Below are 21,133 nucleotides of genomic sequence, written 5' to 3'. Positions count from 1 at the left end.
TTGCAGAAATAAAATTTAATTAATTGACTATCTCTATAACAAGTACCAGATACCAATGCCACACACACAATCAGCTAAATTACATCCCATTGGAAACCTATTATTGTTAGTAATATTGCCATTGTGCCCAGGAGCCCTAGTCATGGACCAGGACCCCTTTATGCTAGGCACTGTACAGAGAACAGAAAGATGATCACTGCCCCCCCAAACAATCTATTCTAAGGCAAGAAACAACAGATGGATAGAGACAGACAGATGGGGGCTACAAGGAAACAATGAGACAACATTGGTCTGTGTGCTAGGCTCTGTTATTGATCCATACGGCATCAAAAGTGATTTCAGAGAATAATTTCTGAGAAATACATGGCGTTAACAATAAGCTAAAAACTGCAAATAGTATTACCAAAGAATAAAGCACTTCTGTGGAGGAAACCAATTAATCCCAGGGTAATTGACTGATGGAGAAATCACTGTTAGATATTCATTTACCAAACTTTTCTAGACCAGTTTATTTAATCCAAAACATTGCCAGATAGTGCACTAACAGCCTTGACTGTTCTGCTCCCCAAGAAGACAAGATCAGAATATAAGGGGTTAATACTCAGTTCATACTCAGGGGTTAATACCACAAAGACTTTGCTGCTTAGCTCCTATTAACATTAATAGGAGTCATATGGTTAAATCCCTGTGTTCCATGCTGAAAAAAAAATCCACTCTTTAACCACTTCACCTCTGAGTTATTTGATCTCACATGCAAAACTCTCCATTTCATGTGATTTATATACTCATATAAAGACAAGGTGGATGAGGTAAAAGACAAAAAGAAAAGGAGTACTTGTGGCACCTCAGAGACTAATCAATTTATTTGAGCATAAGCTTTCATGAGCTACAGCTCACTTCATCGGATGCATGCAGTGGATTTCCACTGAATGCAACCGATGAAGTGAGCTGTAGCTCACGAAAGCTTATGCTCAAATAAATTGGTTAGTCTCTAAGATGCCACAAGTACTCCTTTTCTTTTTGCGAATACAGACTAACACGGCTGCTACTCTGAAACCTGAGGTAAAAGACAGTTACCTTTTTCTGTAACTGGTGTTCTTCGAGATGTGTTGCTTATGTCCATTCAACTTAGGTGTGTGTGCTCTCCACATGCACCAGTGCCGGACATTTTTTCCCTCAGCAGTATCCATGGGGGACCGGCTCTGGTGCCCCCTGGAGTGGTGTGCACATGCCATAGTATATAGGGCGCTTCCAGCTCCCCCCACACTCAGTTCCTTCTTGCCAGAAACTTGTCTGAATATTGCCGAGGTGCGACCTCCAGCCGAGGTCCGAGGCATCCGAAACCAACTCAACTGAATGAGGAGTGCTGTCGAAGGGGACTCCTTCCAGGGGTCGGTCCACCATCACAGTGAGGTAAATATCATCACGGGGATGGTAATGACCTTTTCCAGGTGGTTCCTGGACTGGGAGTAGACCGTCACCACCCATTGCTGCTGGTGTCATATCCGGAGCATGGCACTGTGCACCACTTATGTAGACGCTGCCATGTGACCTAGGACGTGCAGGCAAACCCTGGCCATGGTCAGGGGAAACGTGGAGACTTCCGCAATGAGGTCTGCCAATGCCCTGAATCTCTCCAGCGACAGATACTCCCTAGTGCAGGTCGAGTCAAGCACCACTCCGATTAACTCTATCCTCTGTACCAGAATTAACGTAGATTTTTTGTCATTTACCAATAGGCTGAAGCAACGGCATGTGGCTAACAGCACCACGACATCCCTTTGGACCCGAGGCCTAGAGCTGCCTTTGACTAGCCAGTCATCGAGGTACGGATAGATCTGGACACCCCTACATTTGAGGTAAGCAGCCACCACTGACAAGCACTTGGTAAATACCTGCGGTGCTGTTGCTACACCAAATGGGAGGACCGCAAACTGATAGTGGTTGGGACCTATCGTAAACTGGAGGAAGCATCTGTGTCCCTCGAATATGGCGATGTGAAAGTATGCATCTTTCAGACTGAGGGTGGTGTACCAGTCTCCCAGATCCAGGGAAGGGATGATGTAGGCCAGGGAGACCATACGGAACTTCAGCTTTGCTAGGAAGCGGTTCAAGTCTCTCAGGTCCAGGATAGGTCGCAGACCGCCCTTGGCCTTTGGGATTAAAAAGTAATGGAAATAGAAACTCTTGTTCCTGCACTCCAGAGGAATGACCTCCACTACACCTACCTGCAGTAACTCCTTTACCTCCTGCATGAGGATACTTTCGTAAGAAGGGTCTCTGAAGAGAGATGGGGAAAGGGAGTAGGAAGGAGGGGTAGAAAGCAACTGAAGGGTGTAACCCAGTGCCACCATATTTCTATACAGGCCAGTGTTCCTGGGAGGAAGGGAGAAAGGTGGTTCGCAAAAATAGGGGAGGAAGGATCTTGGGAAGAGTCTGGTAGGTCGCCCTCGGGCGTACTCTCAAAATGAGCTCTTGCCCGCCTGCTTATTATGGGTTGAGCTAGACTGAGAAGCCTGATGAGGCTGGTAGCTAGGATGCCACTTGTAGCCTCTGGATTTCTTATGGAGAGGCTCCTGGCAAGGGTGGCTCCCCTGGTCCTGAGGCTGCTGTGGTTTGAACTGCTCATGGGCAGGGCCGGGAACATACACGCCCAACCTTTTCAGGGTCGTGCAGGCGTCTTTGAGGCCATGGAGCTTATTGTCTGTCTGTTCTATGAACAGGGCTTGCCAATCAAAGGGGAGATGTTGCATTGACTGCTGAGATCCATGGACAAACCAGAGAGGAGCAGCCAGGATACCCGATGCATAGCGTCAGCCGAGGCCATGGTTCGGGCGGCAGTGTCCGCCGCATCCGACACCGCCTGGGAGGTCACCCTGGCCGCAGTCTTGCCCTCCTCTATGATCTCCTAGAACTCCTTCCTAGAAGCCTCAGGAAGGGAGCCCTCAAACTTGGCCATGGCTTGCCACATGTTAAAGTCATAGCATCCCAGGAGGGCCTGATGGTTGGCCACCCTCAACTGGAGACTAGAGGACAAACAAACTTTATGCCCAAACAAGTCTAGTCTCTTGGAATCTTTATTCTTAGGGGTAGCTCTGGGTTGACTCTGTTACTCCCTTTGGTTAAACGCCTCTACCAACAGGGAATTGGGGGCAGAGTGGGTGTACTGGTACTCATTGCCCTTGGATGGGACAAAGTACTTGCGCTCAGCCCTCTTGGAGATCGTGGGCAAGGAGGAAGGAGTTTGCCACAGGGCACTGGTGATCTTTAAGACCCCTTCATGAAGGGGCAGAGCCACCCTGGTCCGTGCTGAGGAGCAGAGAATATTGAAGAGAGAGTTTGAGGGCTCCTCTAACTCCTCCACCTGAAGGCCCAGGTTGGCAGTGACCATCTTCAGTAATTCCTCGTGCACCCTAGCGTCATCCTGAGGAACCGGGGGAGGGTGCCCCCTTATAGCCTCATCTGGTGATGATGAGGAAGATGCCAGTGCTGTAGGGTCCTCCACAACCACTGGTGGCCCAGTGCCTTGCTCCCCTAGTCCCTCCTGGATCTGCAGGGTCCTTGCCGCCAAGACTTCACACACCAGAGGAGGGTGGGAGAGAGAGAGTCAGCGGGTCTCTCTGAGGCTCCAGACACCAAGCAGGTGACATGGGAGAACCCCCATGGGTTCCATGGGTACCATGGCACCAGCCATGAGTCTGAGGCCACGGGGCTGGTTTCAATGCTGACGATGTAGCTGGCACTGCTGGTACCAAAGCTTGCCCTGCTGTCAGGTAACCTTGCTCCAAACCAGAGCTGGAGCCTGAATGGCCGCTCCCAGGTGACCAAGACAGGGTGGAGCAGTGGCTCTGTCCTGACCGGTGCTGGTCACTCCACCTGGGGTCTGATCTGGAATGGGGCCGGGGGAACCAGTGGCACTCGGCAGATTCGCGATGGCCTGTAGCCATCGATCTATGTCTCGTGCTTGACGAACAGTACCAAGATGTGGAGCGGGACCGGGAATCAGAGCGGGCACAGTGCCAGGAAGGTGCACCCACACGTGGTGATGCCCTTCTAGGGGATCTGTGATGGTCCGAGGAATGGTAGCATTGATCCCTTGACTGGTCTCTGGAGCAGTACCGGGGTCTCAGAGATACCGGGTGCTGAGACCAGTACTTCTGCCAGGGGGCATGTGCCTCCAGAGGTCTGCGCCCAGTCACTGCCAAGCTGCGCCTCGACCTTCTCTGCCTCTGCCCAAGGTCCGGAAGGGCGAGCGCTAGCAGGACGTCCCCTGAAACAGGGAACAGTGCCACTGAGGTTTACCTGCGCCAGCTGCAGGGCCTCCAGCGTGGACGGTACCCAGAGCTGTCATAGTCCTCTGCCACTGTCTGGGGTGGCCATCAGGGAGCGGGCTGGGCTACACCGCTCAACCGGAGCTGGGGCCTGAGTTCCCAATGGAAGTGAAGAGCTGCCCGGCATGGGACCTTGCTCGCCCCAGTCTTATCCTTTTCCTTGTGGGAGGTTGGAGACCGTCCTAACACCGTCTTCTTGGGCTTCTTGATAGGGGACCAGTGCCGGCCAGTGGATGGTCCCGGTGGGGCACTGCACACTGAGATCACGGTGCTCAGCACTAAGTCAGAGCATTGCTCCAATGCCAGGGTAAGGTCAGACTCCATAAGGAGCGCCCTTAAGCGAATCTCACATGCCTTCTTAGTCCTGGGCTTGAAGGGCTTGAAAATTTTGCACTTATTAATGTGCCCTTCTCCCAAGCAATGTAGACAGCTGCTGATCGCTAATGGGCATGGGCCTTTTGCAGTGATCACAGGGCTTAAAGCCTGGGGACCGGGGCATGCCCTGTCCCGAGACAAAGTCCCATAAGGGACCTACAAAGTCTCTAACTATTAGCTAAGGGATACTAACACTAACAAGAAAACTATATACACTATAATACAAAGAATGAATGAGTTCATATGAACAAGAAAGCAACAGCGCTAGCTGAAGCAACAGTAGTTCCAGCACCATCACTGGCAGCAAGAAGGAACTGAGGATGGGGGGAGCTGGTGGTACCTTATTTACTGTGGCTTGTGCGCACTGCTCCAGGAGGCGCCAGAGCCGGTCCCCTCCGTATACTGCTGAGGGAAAAAACTTCTGGCACCGCTGCATGTGGCAAGCACACACACCTGAGTTGACTGGACATGAGCAAGCACTCAAAGAAGAATATCTTTTATTGGACCAACTTCTGTTGGAGAGAGAGACAAGCTTTGAAGCTTACATACAACTCTTCTTCAGGTCTGGGAAACTTATTCAGCATGTCACAGCTAAATACAAGGTGGAACAGATTGTTTAGCATAAGAAAATAACATATATTTCTATTCGACATTGGTGAGGCCTCATCTGGAGTACTGTGTCCAGTTTTGGGCCCCACACTTCAAGAAGGATGTGGATAAATTGGAGAGAGTCCAGCGAAGGGCAACAAAAATGATTAGGGGACTGGAACACATGAGTTATGAGGAGAGGCTGAGGGAGCTGGGATTGTTTAGCCTGCAGAAGAGAAGAATGAGGGGGGATTTGATAGCTGCTTTCAACTACCTGAAAGGGGGTTCCAAAGAGGATGGCTCTAGACTGTTCTCAATGGTAGCAGATGACAGAACGAGGAGTAATGGTCTCAAGTTGCAGTGGGGGAGGTTTAGATTGGATATTAGGAAAAACTTTTTCACTAAGAGGGTAGTGAAACACTGGAATGCGTTACCTAGGGAGGTGGTAGAATCTCCTTCCTTAGAGGTTTTTAAGGTCAGGCTTGACAAAGCCCTGGCTGGGATGATTTAACTGGGAATTGGTCCTGCTTTGAGCAGGGGGTTGGACTAGATGACCTTCTGGGGTCCCTTCCAACCCTGATATTCTATGATTCTATGATTCTATGATTCAAGGGACCAGTCAAGGTGAAGTGGCCCGTTAACACCCCTCCAGCCACAGCCCTTGTCTACACTACAAACTTATGTCAGTATAACTACCTCATTCAGGGCTATGTGTGGTGCAGTTATACTTACCTAACTCCCAGTGTAGACAGTTATGTCAACAGGAGGGATTCTCCTGTCAACATAGCTACCGCCTCTCGGGGAGGTGGAGTACCTACACTGATGGGAGAAGCTCTCCCATCAGCATAGGTAGTGTCTTCATTAAGCTGCACCAGTGCAGCTGTGCCACTACTGCCCTGTAAGTGTAGATAGTCCCAGAGACTCATAGTCTATAAGCCATAAGGACCATCATGATACTTAGGGGTTATGTCTCTGCACTAAAAGAAACTCTCCAATCTTACAGTGTCCTTGATTTTAGTACACAATCCCAGTAAGATGAATGTGAGTTCTGTCACTGATTGAGGGCAACACGTGACCTTACTATGAACTATACTAAGTATTGCTTTTAATATGTATCTACAGGTCTTGATATTAGAGGGTATAATGTCTTCGCCATTTAAAAATGCATCATGTTGAAATGTGGCTCAGTCAGTCAGCTCAGATCATGCACATTTTTAGAAAAATTATGCCACCCGGGACAGCTATTTTATATAGACTAAATATTTACTGAGTCACTGTAAAGTAATGCAATAAAAAGGGAAAGAAAGGAGCAATAGTCAAGCAACAAGGGAAAAACAAGTTAATGGTCAATCCCAGACAGGGAATTTATTATTTAATCAATGGCATAACACAAAAACTAATAGGCTTGTGCAAATGCCTCTTATTTCCACAAAGTAAACGCCATACTGACCTGGTTGAGTGAGGGATGGGAGGAGTCTGGCACAACACAAAGTGACTCCCCACTTGCTCCATGGTCTTACAATCAGAGAGTTTAAGGCCAGAAGGGACAACCAGATCATCTAGTCTGACCTCCTGTCTGTTGCTGGCCACCAATGCCATCCAGCACCCACATACTAAACCCAACAACCAAAACTGGAGCAAAGCATTGCAGCTCACAGGAGACTAAACTATTATATTCAATAGGGAGAGAATTGATGATCCTAGCATGCGACCCATAGTCGATGCTGCAGAGGAAGGCAAAAAACTCCCAAGGTTACTGCCAATCTGACCTGGGGTAAATTCTTTCTGCACCCCACATGTGGGAATCAGACATTGAGCATGTGAACAAGAACCAGCCAGCTAAGAACCTCAGAGAATGAAAGCTGGGTGCCACCGCAGAGTACTGGCCCACCCCATCCAGGATCCCGACTATAAATTTGGTCATCACTGATGCATTAGAGGAAGAAGATTAAAAAAAAACTTGGCGGGGGGAGATTCCTTCTTCACTGGTTGAAGCCCTGAAGCATGAGATTTTAGGAACATAAGACATAAACTGGAAGGGCCTCCCAGGGCTGCTGAGCCCTGCCCCCTACAATCATAAGCAACCCTGTCATACAGTGGCACTCATAAATTTGTCCAGTTCTCTCCTAAAACTAATTGTTTGCCCTCACAACTCCCATTGGGAGGTTGTTCTAGCACCTCTCCCCTGATGGTCAGAAACCTTCTTCTAATTTCCAGCCTGAATTTGTTCACAGCCAGTTTATCCCTATTTGTTCTTGTGCCAATGTTGTCCTTTACCTTTAATAACTCTTCACCCTCCCCGGACTGTTTGGCTCTGTGCCCCCTTGGTGTTTGTGTCAGAATTTGGGCCCTTATAAAAAGTAAGTATGAGTCAAATACACCATAGTCAAAAGTCCTTATAACATTAGAAGGACTAATCTGTGAGATCTACTAGAAGCAGTTCTTTCTGAGGCAGCCAGTACACTCATCCCAATGGCTTATGATTCCATTCGAGGGAATAGGATAGACTTCCAAATCTGCAGGGTCATTTTTTCTGCAACAAGAACTATACAGATGAGCCGTTGCCGTTTATTGGTGTCTTTCACTATGTGTTACTCCCACAGAAACACGGCATGCAAGAACTGACCACACCCCAGAAGAGATGACAGTTAAGACTGTTGTAGGCACTTCTACAGTACTTCTACATACTGCTTTGTGCGATATTTGTCAGCCCTCAAAGCATAAGTAGGTCAGGCCAGGGCAGCATTTGTATGGAAGACCTCGCAGGAAAACCTATTCTACATCCTGCAGGAAGTGGCGAGTCAGTAGAAGGCACTTTTCTCTTTACTTCATGATGGAACCAATGTCTAGAATGGTGGTAGGGAGCACTGGGCTGCTGGATGGGCTATTTTGGGGATGAATCATAAAACTGAAGTTCTGTCTACACTGCACACCAGGTTCTGACTCAGGTTGAGCCCCAACCCCCCTTCCAGTCACATGAAAATCAGCCTGACTCAGGTCAGGAAGCGCTCAGGACTCAGGTCCTAGGACCCACCAGGGGGATGGGTCAGAGCCTGAGTCCCACTGTGACTTGGGGCTAAGCCCTGTTATTTTGTAGTGTGAATGCACGTCAAGCTGCAGATCCTAGTCAGAAAGTCTGCGTAGTGCATTATGGACATGTTAGCACATCTGAAAGTCCCAGGTCTGTTAGGAATTATCAGCCATTTTTGTTTGCCATCCTCCATATTGTCTCACCTTCTTGTTGCTTGGTTTGGCACTCTTTCTTCATTCCTTATTTTTGATTGAGTACGCTTAAAAGAGTTCTGCCTAGTAACAGAGACTGAGGCTGGAAAACTTGGGAAAGACAGGAAAGGTCATCTGACCATGAAAGAAAATCTGCCCAGCAACAGTAGATTATATATGGGTTCAGCACAATATACTTGTTGCTGTCTGCCCAAGAGGCAGCCAGTGCTCATTTACAGTAACATTGGAAGAAGACATCTACCTGTTCCTGTCATCGAGAGGTTCCAGAACCAATCCCACTGTTACCTGATCCAGTGGTGGCGTGTTCTCCTGAGGCTCCTCGTTCCTGAAAAGTTCCTGGGTTCGCTGACCTTGTCTGGTCTTTGGTTGTCTCCTGCAACAGATTGAGTAATGTAGAAAATGTTACGATATCTGAAACCCACCTATCTTTGGTTGGGATCTGGGCTGAGTGCCTATTTGTATGTATCAAACCATTGAGCTATTTTGTTAATAAACTTCTGTTTTATTCCTTAAAATGACTAATGTAATTCTTGGTATGACCATAAGTGACGGATACTAATTCAGGATAAACGGGCCTGTCTGGGAGGGGGTCCTTTATAAAGATATCTCCTGTCCTAAGTTTTCTGGTAACAGGTCCAGTAATTGTAAGGTTTACAGTGTGGATGCTCAAGCACAGGCTTGGAAACACCAGGTCCACAAGTCCAGGTCCCAGAGACCCAGGCTTAGTGTGCAGAATAGACAGATCGTAATGTGCTCAGTCCTGATCTCATTGAAACAAATGAGAACTTCCACTGAAGATAGTAAGAGGAGAACCAAGCCCAAGCTTCAGACTATCTGTGGTTCATCGCATTTTTTGCAAGAAGAAGAGTGTTCTGGCCAAATTTAACTTCTGTGAGTGCTATACTTGATAAAATAGTAAAAAGATATGAGCATGGGCAAGTATTACACTTTCCAAGTACACACAGTATTTTTGTGTGTATTTTGCTGTGTGTGGAGTGTTTAGTTTTATTTTCAATGTACTTCACATACAGAAGATTGTTGGTACTATAAAAAAGTGCTGGAGGTCCCGTAAGGGTACCAGTTTGTTCACAAAGAGCCTGATCCTGAAAGGTACTGGGTACTTGGAATTCCTAATGAAGTAATTTGTTTTAAGAGCTCTCCACACCTTACAGTATCAGGCTCAAAATGTATTACAAGCTGAAATATATGCATCTTGGAAGAAGTGTTCTGCATTTTGCAGAATTGAGCCCTTAATGCTTAGGGATTCCAAATAAAAATAGAAAATTTTAGAATATATTTGAAATATATCAGATTACTTTCATCAGGCTTTCATACTTTTCATATTATCTATTTAAACAGTGAAATCCAGGTATATTAGTTCATAAGCACTTAGCATATGTCATTCAATAACAGAGTTTCTATGACTCCTACATCCTAGCCACATCCTATGTTTGTTGTGCTCAATGCTTCCTTCACTTTATTTTCCTCAATTCATTCTGCAGAGCTAGCTGGAATCACCTCAGCCAGAATCACAGAATCAATACGAGCAGTGTGTCCAACCTCTGTTAGGCCAGCGTTGCCTCTTTTTAGTCAGAAAGTAAAGACTTTCTAGCTCTCCAGCCACAATAGATTTTCTATGACTATTATTGTTACACTAGCCCTCTAGTCTGGGAAGGAACCTATCCATAATTGAAGAAATCTCTGCAGAAGCAGTTAAATTACCTTTCTCTCCTTACTTACAGACAACATGAAAGAGAACAAGAAAGTGAGAGAGAAAAGGAGAGAGTAAGGGAAAGAGGTGAAAGTTGGAGAAGGAAAAAAAGTGGCCGTGGTGGGGTATACTGTCTATCTGGGTCCTGGGAAGTCTGTGGGGAGTGGCCTCTCAAGTGGATCCAAGTTCCCAAATCTCATTTTTCCCCATCACATCTGCTGGGGTTGTGAACCTGACATGAGAGGGTTAGATTACAAGGGAGCAGATGCAGCTGGGACTCATTAATCTCCCAGCTGCATCTGACACCCATTACATAGGGAAAACATGAGGCTAAGTTGCATTTAGCTCCATCTCTGATGGGGGAAAGATGTTGTTGTTCTTCTGAGACTGCTAGACAAGGAGGACTTTTTAAGCAGAAGAATGGTGAGATCTTTAAGGTGGAGTTGGTTTGTATCCAGGAGATGGGGATGTTTCATTTAGAGTTTATGCCTAGAAAGGGGATGAACCTTCTTGGGCTCTGTTTGGGGGGAGTGGCGCTACTTGCACAAAAAGTGAAATTCACTCTTGTGACAGGAATTAATATAGAGAACTTTATTTTCCTGTTTCTGGGAAAGCAGTATCTAAAAAGCCACAGAAGGAGATGATGTTTTGGTTATTTTCAGGTCAAATGTTGGGGCCTGAACATTTGATGAACTTCCTAGTTATCATTCCTGTCTGAGAGAGAACTAATATTTGGGGAATAAAGGGAGGTGAGGACCAGAACAGGCAAAACTAGGAGGAAAATGGGTCTGGTTTACATAACCAAAACCAGAGGCAGTCTGGATCTATGTCTCAGTGTTACCCAACCAGACAAAGCATAAAAGTTTCTGATAAATGGGTTCTAGCTTTGGTCCATCTCTCGTAAGAATATCTTGTTTTGAGCTCTGACTCTTCCGTGTCCACACTGAAAAATTCTGCCCTCTAATTCTCCATTGGTACAGTTCAGGTGTTTTTATCCCCACGTGATTGCCTATCTTTGTTCAGAGTAGTTAGTGACAAACTGATGATAACACCTAAACGCTGTCTAAACTACAGCTTCCACTGTGTTCTAGTGTAGACAAACCCATAGTGTGCATCTATATTAGCAGATTGTAATCTCTCTGGGGCAAGGTTGTGTTTGTACAATACCTAGCAAAATAGGGCCCAACCTTGCCTTCATGTGCTACTGCAATATAAATGTTGATGATTTATTATTATCATTTGGTATTTCAAAAACTGCTAGCACCGGTGCATAAGCACAGGTGTTGACACCCACAACGATCTGGAAAAGCTTGTGTCTTGTTTTACCATCAGGTCATGCAAACCTGCTCAGAATCTGTGCCTTGTCTACGTTAGCACTTACAAAGCTGCTACCCCTGCTGGTAGTTGCTGCGGAACAATTACTGAGCACTTACAAATCCCACTGACTCCAGTAAGAGCTGTGCATTCTCGGCACTTCTAAAAAAACAGGTGATATTGGCACAGACAGCAAAGTGTACTTAATAAGACCATGCTGGTGAAATCTGGAGTCCTTCTTCATTGTCTCGAAGAAGTAATACTAGTAAGAGAAGGAAACATTTGTTTTGAAATCTGTAACATTTTTAAAACAAATGTAGAAGAGTGTAAGTAATCTATGTGTGTTTTAAAACTTCTATTTTTTAGATCTCTGCATGTAGAAAATTGTGGATTAGGGGAGTTATACCAGGGATAAATTTGGCCTTGGAAGTCTAGCAGACATGTCCTTACTTCCAGCTTCTAAGGGTGTGACTTTCAAAAATGTTCACTGACTTCAGTGGGTCCAGAGATAAGTCAACGTGGGTGTATTTGTTACTCTGTTGGAAACAATTTAGGGTGGAATTTTGAAAGCATTGTTTCCGTCATCACTTTGCATTTCTGTTCATGTGTAAAGATAAGATTACACTTTAGTGCTGCTGATGAGACTTATTCAAAATCCAGCTTACCATTTCTTTTCCTTGTTACTTTCAATTCACTTTTCACTCATGGGGGCAGGTAAGAAATCTTGGAAGGAATGTGATTCTTATGGAAGCTGCTAAAAGTATTTGGATTGCTTACACTAAACTAGATAGTAAATGTGTTGGAATTTAGGGAGCCTTTCAGACAATAAGTACATCGACAATTATTACTGCGAGTGGTTTAACTAAAATTGTAAACTTGCTGAATCTCAAAGTTCAGTAAATTCATGTGTGTATTTAAAGAAGCTCTTAAATGAGTACAAGGTGACAGAAAATCTCTGGAGCAGTGGATGGCTCAGGGGATTGGTAATGGGGTTCAAACCAATTCCTGCTTCATTTAATCAGTTGGCTAGACCCATGGACTACAGCTGAATTACTTGACTGAATAAAATTAGTGGAAATAGATGCATGTAATCTTTGACCATTAGGTCACTGGTTCAATCCAGCCCAGGTTGGAAATGACAGTCATAGCCCTTCAATGGATGTTGGGTGATCTCATCTGTGTGAAACAAATCGGCATTCTCAATTTAGTTCCTAGTGGATAGGTGTCTCTCTTGCAATGGGCATGAACTTTCACCCTAACGGGATGTGCCAGCAGAGAGTCCAATGATCTACCATGCACAGAAACTGAATTATCCACTCACTCTACAGGTGGTCCTTCCAGAACAGGGTTGAGCTGGGGGTATGAAAATGAGAGGAAGCATGCATTGTTCCTGCCCATACTACACCTGTTTTATGCAGAGGATTTCAGACTCTAAAGCTGTTAATCTGGCACCAATTGTGCTGGTTTTTGAGGTGAAAGTACTATCAAGTGTCTGAAACATGCTACCTGACAATCCATGAAATTACGAGAACAAACCATTAATGGTAAAAATGCTCTAGTCAGACGAACTTCTGTGTAAGATATAGGTTCAATATCTTGGTTTTGTCACTTGCTTTCTTGGTTTGCACCTATGCCTGAGTTCTGGTTTATGCATGGAACCACAAAGGCTACATTTCAGTTTGTGCATATATAAAGTGCTTTGCCCAATCTAGCTTTAAAAAGCTGTCATGATGGAGTGCCCACCGCTTTAATTGGAGAAACTACTCAACAATCTAAAATCTCACTGTTAGGTCACTTTACTACTTTGATGAAAAGAAGAGTAATTTCAATCCATCATTTTGTGATGGGTTTGGTAACAAACTCCCTCAAGACTGTCACTAGATGTGCTGGGATACCACTGAGAACAAACACCCGGGCCAGAGAAGGCTTCCCTGCACTCCTGTCTTGCTGAGTTAAACAGTCCAGTCAGCTACAGCACAGACCAAGAGGTTGGGCCACGCCCCCTGCAGTGCACAGAAACTAATATTTACTTAGTCCAGGCATTTTTCTGTTAACAGTGACTTTCCCAGCACCCAGTATTCAGTCTTCCTGGGAGCCTAAACCCCTAATAAATCAGTTTTACTCTGTGTAAAGCTTATACAAGGTAAACTCAAATTGTCTGCCCTCTAGAACACTGAAAGAGAGATGTACAGCTGTTTTGCTCCCCCAGGTATTAATAACTTATTTAACAAAATGATTGTATTAAGTATAAAAAGTAGGATTTAAGTGGTTCCAAGTAATAATAGACAGAACAAAGTAAGTTACCAAGCAAAATAAAACAAAACACGCAAGTCAAAGCTTAATACAGTAGGAAACTGAATACAGGTAAATCTCACCCTTAGAGATGTCCCAATAAGCTTCTTTCACAAACTAGACTTCTTCCTAGTCTGGGTCCAATCTTTTTCAGACCAACATTGTGGCTTATGGCCTGGGTTCAGCAATCACTCACACCCCCATAGCATCAGTCCTTGGTTTCAGTTTCTTTCAGGCATCTCTTGAGCGGGCTGAAGACAAAATGGAGAGGCTTCCAGGGCCTTCTATTTTCTCTCCCTTGTGGGCGGAAACCCCTCTATTCGTCTGTGCAAAATCACAGCAATAAGATGGAGTTTGTAGCCTCCTGGGCAAGTCACATGTCACTGAATGATTCAGCTTTTTGCAGGCCGATGCCATTGTTTACATGTTAGTTTGAACATACCCAGGAAAGCTCAGATGTGGATTAGCGTCTCCCAAAGTCCATTGTTAGTTAAGTGTTTCTTGATTGGGCACTTACTCAGAATAGTCCTTTCTCAAGAAGCTGACCAAATGCTTCACTGATGCTACTTAGAATCAAACACATTGAAATACAAGTACATAGCCAATATTCGTAACTTCAAATACAAAAATGATACACACATACAGACAGCATAATCATAACCAGCAAATTACAACCTTTCCATAGACTCCTTACTTGACCTCCTTTGTAGGAGATTTGGTGGAACTATAGGATCTTGGCTGCAACAATGATCTATACGATCACAGTTCATGTCAATAACATCACACATTTCTAGTTAATGCATTTGTATCACCCTATATAAGTACTTGATTGTCTTGCATGAAGAGAAGAGTGTAGGTTGGGAAGAAGCTAAGGATGAAGAAAGAGGTACAACGCACACAAAGGAGCAAAGAACCGTTCATGAATGAAAAATGCATCCTGTGCCAAATTGCCAGGCACAGAAATTTCTAATTATCTCATTAGAAATAAAGATGGGTGAGACTTGCATGTAATTTTTCAAGTGTTACTTTTCTCAAGGGGAGGAGAATGCAGCCTCTGCTTCCATGCCAAAAAAACTGGCTACAGAAAACTGTCTATCAGGTGCAGAATCTTACACACAGACCTTGAGATCCTTCATGGGAGATTTAGGTCTTGTCTAAACTATGAGAGTAAGTTGACCTAAGTTAAACTACTCCAGCTAGGTGAACGTAGCTGACATTGACATAGCTTAGGTCGACTTACTACAGTATCTACACAGCACTGCGTCAACAGACACTCCTCTCATTCCGGTGGAATACTGGAGTTGACCAGAGAGCGCTCTGCAGTCAATTTAGCGGGTCTTCACTAGATCTGCTAAATCAACCCCAAGCACATCGATCGCAGCAGCTGATCCCCGGTAAGTGTAGATATGGCCCTAGACACATGGCTGAACTGGTTTTGACTATTGCCTTTAGTGTATTGTATACACGCCTGCTTTCTAGTAATGTTAGTCATATGCATGGTGTTGTGCTGTGTATTAGCATTTGTAACTATCTCCCCTAGTAGCAACTGGTAAATGGCTTCACTTAATGGCAATTCTCCAAGCATCAGGAGTCAAAGATCCTTTTAAACAGATTCATGAATTTATAAGAACAAAGTAGCTGTAGGAGTAGGCTATTCAGAGACTCATTTTTTTTGGTGTGATCAAAATATGTTTCTCTATTTATTTGGATCAGAGCAGAGGCAAGACTTTGGTTTGGGAGTGGACTTATTCCTAAATATGACTTTCTCCCTTCAAAATCCTAAAATAATAAGACTTCAGACCACACTTTCCCATATGATTTGGCTTTGCTCCAGGTCCTTGATTTAAATGACAGTGTAGATCTTTTGGATCAGAATGCTGCGCCTATAGGAAATATACAAGTAATTCTGAGCTGTGAGTTAACTGCTCTTGAGTAATACACTTGATGCAGACTAGTAATTACAGGTGTCGCCAAAGTGGATGCTAAACTTATACCAACCAGTATATGTAACTCAGAACAAAGTGTGCATACGAACATGCAAACCTTCACAATGAAAGATAAACATATTTCCTCTCATCTCTATTTGAGTTCTTCTATTTAAATATTTAAAATAAGGCAATCTGAAATGTCAGCTTCAATCTTAAATTTTTCCATGGGCAGATGTCTTACAGTATCCTGATGAGTCTTCTTTCGGGATGACATCATTTTTTATTTTTTTTCCTCCTCCTCTGTGCTTGCTTTCTTTATTCAGATGGAATTATACAGTCTGCTGCAGAGGAGGATGGGCAGAGTTCCAAAATGATAGGTCAGTGTGAGGAGCAGTGATGTGGTGACTCAGCAGAAGCACTGTTCCTTTGGAGCAGAGCTGTTCACTCACAATCTTCCTGGAGACCAGTCTAGTCTCTGACAATGACTATCTCCCAGTCCCTCCCTTATTCTTATACTGATATCAGACCAGGGCAGTGGAAGGGAGAGGAAGAACTCCACTGAAACTGAAAATGTGAAATTACCCTGCAAAGATAAAAATTCTTTTGCTAAATAACAATCCTAGTAGCAGAATTTGCCTACTTTGTACAGTTTTTGATTACCAGGCAGGTCTTCATTAAAAAAGCGTATTATCTTTCAAGACGTCTTATTTCATTTTGCATGTTTGTAAATACATATTCTGGCAGTACAATGAAAGCTAACTAAACAAACTGAGGTTGGTGATTTGTTTTTTTTTTTTAAATAGCTTTAGTTCTTCTAGTGGCACTTCTTAAAATCTAAGCATATGACTATGAAATTAGATTAAATTGCCTATTTTTGTTTAAAGGCAATAGGAAACTTTCTGAATGTGTCAGATGGAAACCCATCTGCCTGTCTTAAACACCTGTCAAAATATCTTTTTGTATTCAGGTCTTTAAACTTTTTTGATTTGCTAATCCCTTACAAGAATTGAAATGGCTCCCTCTTATGGCAAAAGAAAAGCAGCAGATATTTCTTTGAACAGATGCATTCTGTAGCCATAAAAATCTGATCCAGATTTGAATCAGACACTTGACCCCCACCCCTCCTCCAAGATTCAAGGGGTTTGGGTTTGGCAATGGCAGAGGGACAGGTCACACTCCCTATACCTATGTGCAGAGGGAAGTTCCCTGTTTGGTTCTGGAGGAACAGCCGTGTTAGTCTGTATTCGCAAAAAGAAAAGGAGTACTTGTGGCACCTTAGAGACTAACCAATTTATTTGAGCATGAGCTTTCGTGAGCCACAGCTCACTTCATCAGATGTATACCGTGGAAACTACAGCAGACTTTATATACACACAGAGAATATGAAACAATACCTCCTCCCACCCCACTGTCCTGCTGGTAATAGCTTATCTAAAGTGATCAACAGGTGGGCCATTTCCAGCACAAATCCAGGTTTTCTCACCCTCCACGCCCCCCACACAAATTCACTCTCCTGCTGGTGCTAGCCCATCCAAAGTGACAACTCTTTACATAATCAAGTCGGGCTATTTCCTGCATAGATCCAGGTTTTCTCACATCCCCCCCACCCCCATACACACACAAACTCACTCTCCTGCTGGTAATAGCTCATCTAAACTGACCACTCTCCAAGTTAAACCAGAACATCTGGGGGGGGGGGTAGGAAAAAACAAGAGGAAACAGGCTACCTTGCATAATGACTTAGCCACTCCCAGTCTCTATTTAAGCCTAAATTAATAGTATCCAATTTGCAAATGAATTCCAATTCAGCAGTTTCTCGCTGGAGTCTGGATTTGAAGTTTTTTTGTTTTAAGATAGCGACCTTCATGTCTGTGATTGCGTGACCAGAGAGATTGAAGTGTTCTCCGACTGGTTTATGAATGTTATAATTCTTGACATCTGATTTGTGTCCATTTATTCTTTTACGTAGAGACTGTCCAGTTTGACCAATGTACATGGCAGAGGGGCATTGCTGGCACATGATGGCATATATCACATTGGTGGATGTGCAGGTGAACGAGCCTCTGATAGTGTGGCTGATGTTATTAGGCCCTGTGATGGTGTCCCCTGACAACGGGCTTTGTTGCAAGGATAAGTTCCTGGAGGAACAGAACCACTAACCCAGGAACTTATCCTTGCAACAAAGCCTGTTTCCTCTTGTTTTTTCCTACCCCCCCCCCCCCAGATGTTCTGGTTTAACTTGGATTTAAACTTGGAGAGTGGTCAGTTTAGATGAGCTAGCACCAGCAGGAGAGTGAATTTGTGTGGGGGGGTGGAGGGTGAGAAAACCTGGATTTGTGCTGGAAATGGCCCACCTGTTGATCACTTTAGATAAGCTATTACCAGCAGGACAGTGGGGTGGGAGGAGGTATTGTTTCATATTCTCTGTGTGTATATAAAGTCTGCTGTAGTTTCCACGGTATACATCTGATGAAGTGAGCTGTGGCTCACGAAAGCTCATGCTCAAATAAATTGGTTAGTCTCTAAGGTGCCACAAGTACTCCTTTTCTGTTTGGTTCTGTCACTCCTCACATGGAATGTGGGAAGGTTATACTCCTCCATGTCCCTGTCCCCCATGGTCCTCAGTAAGTCTGGAGGCCTGCATGTTGGGAGGAAGAGGTATAGAGGATACATATAACAAAATCCAAACACTTTTGGTAAATCCACCCAAGAGCTAATGAAGCTCTGGTTTTACTACATCTTACAGAGCCCTCTCCACATTGGGAGCCCCCTCTTAAATGTGTGTCCCTGGGACAGCCACCAGTACAGAACTTCCTAACTACAATTGAGTTGCTATGTCAGGGAGCCATGCGATTTGGTGCTTCTTCCAAGGTTGCACAAACTCAAACATCATGGCAGAAATGTTAAGAGGAAACTTGGATCATCCACCACCTCAGATTTCTTTCACCAAGTCAAAGATCCTATTGGGATCCGGGAAGTGCTAAAGGATTCTCTTCCCCTCCTCCCCCCGCCCCCTCCAGCCTAAGAGAGGGGATCTACAGGACCTGGAAACCAAATAAGTATGGGGGACAACAAATGAAATAGCATGCAGATACACAATTCAGATCAGAGTTTGGATTACGACCCCAGCTCTACCAAATTCAGTAACAGTCATAGGCAAAGGTTTGATTCAGGCCCTTCTCAACTCTTGAAAGGTTTTTCCAGAGAACCTGCTGTAATGATCTTTAGGGAAAGACACAATTGTAGCATAGAATTGTGTTAACTCGCATCCAAAGTTATCATATCCCAATGCTGTATACTATGCAAATTCTCTTTTTTTTTTTCTTTCCCCCTTCTTGGCACATATCACTGATCTCGGCCAAGATGATACAGTGAAAAGAAACAGATTCCTAGTGAAATGTTTTTAATAAGAATGACTTCCTAAAGGCTATTTTGAACAATGTAGTAGTGTTTTTAATAAGAATGACTTCCTAAAGGCTATTTTGAACAATGTAGTAGTTTCTAATAGAAACTCCTCCTTTTGGTTTCAGTATCTTCACATCTCCTGTGAATGTGAATTTTCCCTCACTGGAATATGTTACTGTACTGATACTTAATAGTAAAAGCTCCAGACTGGCCAGGCAGAGTAGGATTCAGTACAAAGGTTTTCAGTATTGCTATAAGATCAATTATCTTGCCAATAATCATTTCTGAATCAGTATAAATAAAAAAATACAAATTTCATTCCCTTAAATCTTGCACTACATCATCAGATTATTATGAATGGCATTTTCTTAGATTGTGAATATTCTTTAACTGTACTTGCATTTAAAATGTTTTTGTGATTTATCCTCATGAACAAGATATAATAATTAGACTTTACAACTGATTCATCTTTAATAATCTCTCCTCAGCCTCAGTGAGTCAAAGCCATAATCGCATTGTTACTCCTCCCCAGATTCTATCCATATAAAATTGATATTCTTCTTTGAATCTGGGATTCTAGAGATGAGAGCATTTTGATTGATATAGATGGCACTAACAGTTGTTGCTGACTGGCTGCCCCAAAAACAAGCTGCTTTCCAGAGATGGTGCTGAATGATCATTCAGTACAGCCCATTCAATCTATTTTAGATACTTTTGGTACTTCTCACAATGTCTTTAATGTATTTATCCTGGCCTCAGTCCTGTGAGGTAGGGGAAGTACCATCTCTAGTTGACAGATGGGAAGCTGAGGCACAGAGACCCTAGGTGACTCACCTAAAGTGACTAGTCATACAAGAGGCCTTTAGCAAAGCAGGGAAATGAACCTGAATCTCCCAAGTTCTAGACCAGACTTTAAGAACATAAGAACGGCCATACTGGGTCAGACCAAAGGTCCATCTCGCCTAGTATCCTGTCTTCCGACAGTGGCCAATGCCAGGTGCTTCAGAGGGAAGGCTGGTCTTTGTCTCACACTCTCCTCCTGTTGTCATACACTGATTGGAAAATGTAATGCATAGGAATTGTACTCCTCTACTTTTTTTTTTTTTCTTTATAATGAGGTAGTGTGCTACAGTGGACATGGGCCTGGCCTTGGAGGCAGGAGATGGGGATTCTATTCCTGGCTCAGCCACTGAACACTTTGGGTAAATCCACCCAAGAGCTAATGAAGTTCTGGTTCTACTACATCTCCTTGAGCAATTCACTTCATTTCCCCACTTAGACGATGGGGACAATGACCCTATGGAAAGCATTTTGAGCCTTAACACTTATATGGCACATATATATCTTATATATGCAAATACACAAGACTTAAGGCCCAAGTGCTTTTTTAACTACCCTAACAAAAACAGAGGCAATAGCTAACCAAAGAGGGCTTTTGTGAAGACCAAAACTTTGAATTTTCTGATATCTGTGGAACTAAAATCTCTCAGCTTTCTAAAATGTATTTTCCTACCATATTATAATGTATTGGACCGCTTGTGGGCCGTGCCTAAGCTATCCACGGCACAACTCTCAGGAAGGTGCAAAGATGGCCACGTTTTCCTAAAACTAGCCATGCAGAATTGGCGGTGGTTCAGAGAAGTGCAGTGAGCACGTGCTAATGTAAATAATCCCACTCTTTCCCTTTGAAAGTGGAATAAGAGGGGACATGACAAAAGTACATCCCGTGACTGGCACATGGGTCCCTGACTTGTAACATGGGGATGGGGGAGGCGCAGCTGAATTAAATGATGGGTGAAAAATCAAAACGGGCAAAGAAATAATGTTTTCAAACCTGTACCTGGGGTGTGGGACTCCCAGCCCCCTAAAGCTGCAGAGGGGGAAGGGAGCGCGAGCGACAGCCCAGCCCAGCCTCTGCCCCGAACCCCGCAGCGCCGCCTGGCGGA

The 21,133-nt window shown here is 44.2% G+C and overlaps 2 long non-coding RNA genes across 3 annotated transcripts in view; one reads left to right on the top strand and one right to left on the bottom strand.

Moving 5' to 3' along the window:
* The window catches only part of LOC142071906 (uncharacterized), a 56,026-nt gene extending 52,805 nt beyond the window's left edge, over window positions 1-3,221 (top strand). Inside the window, exons 3-4 of the long non-coding RNA XR_012668132.1 lie at window positions 1,740-1,859; window positions 2,724-3,221. This is a non-coding gene — a long non-coding RNA (uncharacterized LOC142071906). The remainder of the gene's footprint in view (window positions 1-1,739; window positions 1,860-2,723) is intronic.
* Window positions 1-21,116, bottom strand: part of LOC142071907 (uncharacterized) — a 29,348-nt gene extending 8,232 nt beyond the window's left edge. Inside the window, exons 1-2 of one of the 2 annotated variants that reach the window (XR_012668134.1) lie at window positions 21,028-21,116; window positions 8,823-8,910 (exon numbers count right to left, since the gene is read on the bottom strand). This is a non-coding gene — a long non-coding RNA (uncharacterized LOC142071907). Of the gene's footprint in view, window positions 1-8,822; window positions 8,911-13,937; window positions 16,573-21,027 lie in introns of those variants that run through there. The other variant, XR_012668133.1, reaches the window with a different exon arrangement.
* Window positions 21,117-21,133: the final 17 nt, after the last annotated feature.

Source organism: Caretta caretta, chromosome 4, assembly GCF_965140235.1.
Source record: "Caretta caretta isolate rCarCar2 chromosome 4, rCarCar1.hap1, whole genome shotgun sequence".
In the NCBI taxonomy this organism is placed as follows: domain Eukaryota; kingdom Metazoa; phylum Chordata; order Testudines; family Cheloniidae; genus Caretta; species Caretta caretta.
The sequence above is the reverse complement of the archived record's forward strand: the minus strand, read 5'-3'. Positions and strand labels throughout refer to the sequence as shown.